Below are 2,411 nucleotides of genomic sequence, written 5' to 3'. Positions count from 1 at the left end.
TTATGGGATATTTGTAGGACCTCATAATGCCACATACACTGTTAAACAAACAAGTACTGGGCTGCAGTTCACTAAAGTACGACATGAACCACTGGTTAAAAACTCTGGTGGAAAATACCAAAAGGTTAGTGTCATTGTGTTACTGATAAAATCATACATTAACCTAAGTCCATAACAAGATATAGTAAGAAACTAATGGTCAACAATTACTGACTTGGGTGTGTTGGTGCTATGGCAGCAGTTCGTTTTGGCTAATCATTACTTAAAGACAGACCTCAAATACTAATGTTTTATTCATTATGTTGAAATCAGAATGTTCTTTTTCCCAGAGATAGTTCACACAATACACTTAAAGCCCACTTCCATTTGCAGGATTTTTTTGCTGTTTTGAAGACAAATTGATGAAATTGGGCTGTTTTTTGCTTTTCGGTAGGGTTACTGTCTCTTTGACACATTCCCCATTTCAATTTTCAACTTGATTCTTTTGGAAAAATATTATTTTCATTACAGGTTATGCATTACCACAAGGACCTTGAAGTAATACACAGTGTCTTGATTGAAGAAGATTTCATATCACCTACTAGACCATCTGGAAAGTAAGTACACCGGAAAAATTGCAAATTATGTTTTTCATATGATTTTATAAACATATGTTTTTCAGATGTTTTCCATATGTTTTTCATATGTTCAAAAACATATGTTTTCATGTTGGGCCTAAACATACATATGTTTTCAAACATATGCATACATGTGATGGACTGTAAAATTCAGATCAGGAAATTTGGAAATTTTGGTCAGGAGTTTGGACATCAGATCAAGAGGTTTTTTATCGACATATTTTTCAACATATAACTAACAATATGATGTAAAAATCTGTCTTTTATTGTGTTTTTTGTGTTTTTTTCTTTTATCTTCCTTGTGAATGGCATTAGTTAAAGTCTGCTATATTAAGGAATAGTTTAGAAGAATTATTTTTCTTTTGTTTCACATTGTTGATTGCTGATGAGAATCTTTTTTTCTTTTGTTTTACATTGTTGATTGCTGATGATGATCTTTTTTAATTTTTTTTCATTGGCATTGGCTTGAAATATAAGAGAGATATATGCTATACATTTATTACATAATAAATAAATAATAAATTATCAAACAATAACAATGGGTATGCATGGTTAAAAGCACTAATATGATGACAGAAAACTGATCATTGTCATTTCACAATAATTAAGTTAAAGTACCAGTGTCTATTTTACATTATTTTACACTAATGTCTCAAAGTTTAAGCACTGGTTGTGGAGCACTGTGACTGGTAGGAGGTACATGCTGACTTGTTTTACATTGTTGATTGCTGATGATGATCTTTTTTAATTTTTTTTCATTGGCATTGGCTTGAAATATAAGAGAGATATATGCTATACATTTATTACATAATAAATAAATAATAAATTATCAAACAATAACAATGGGTATGCATGGTTAAAAGCACTAATATGATGACAGAAAACTGATCATTGTCATTTCACAATAATTAAGTTAAAGTACCAGTGTCTATTTTACATTATTTTACACTAATGTCTCAAAGTTTAAGCACTGGTTGTGGAGCACTGTGACTGGTAGGAGGTACATGCTGACTTGTTTTACATTGTTGATTGCTGATGATGATCTTTTTTAATTTTTTTTCATTGGCATTGGCTTGAAATATAAGAGAGATATATGCTATACATTTATTACATAATAAATAAATAATAAATTATCAAACAATAACAATGGGTATGCATGGTTAAAAGCACTAATATGATGACAGAAAACTGATCATTGTCATTTCACAATAATTAAGTTAAAGTACCAGTGTCTATTTTACATTATTTTACACTAATGTCTCAAAGTTTAAGCACTGGTTGTGGAGCACTGTGACTGGTAGGAGGTACATGCTGACTTGGCATTGGCTTGTACATGTAACAGTCTGTATAGTTGTTGGCACCATTTGATGTCAGCTTTCCAGGCAATGTTGAACTTTGTCAAATATTTCTGATGTTTTGAATCTGGTGTCTTTGAAGACGGAGATAAATGTCGTTTTGGCATTTTGAACACATAATGGTGTACAAAATAATCATTTTGCTTATATAATTTTTCAGTCAGCTTGTGTAGCAAACTAGGATAAATCTCGGGTTTTTACAACTTAAAAAATCTCGCGATTTTACGATCTCAATGATAAATTTTGTAAACAAAATAGTAAAAATGGGGACTGAAATTTTTTTCTGCACGGGAGTTTTTCCTCTTCGACGGGAGGACGGGAGGGGACCCCTGAAAACGGGAGTTTTGTACTCCTGTCGGGAGCTTCACATGTATGCATATGAAAACATATGTTGCAATTTTTCCTATGTACTAATTCATAAATCATTGGATGTTACATT

The sequence above is a fragment of the Mytilus trossulus genome, chromosome 12 (assembly GCF_036588685.1).
Source record: "Mytilus trossulus isolate FHL-02 chromosome 12, PNRI_Mtr1.1.1.hap1, whole genome shotgun sequence".
Taxonomy (NCBI): domain Eukaryota; kingdom Metazoa; phylum Mollusca; class Bivalvia; order Mytilida; family Mytilidae; genus Mytilus; species Mytilus trossulus.
The sequence above is the reverse complement of the archived record's forward strand: the minus strand, read 5'-3'. Positions refer to the sequence as shown.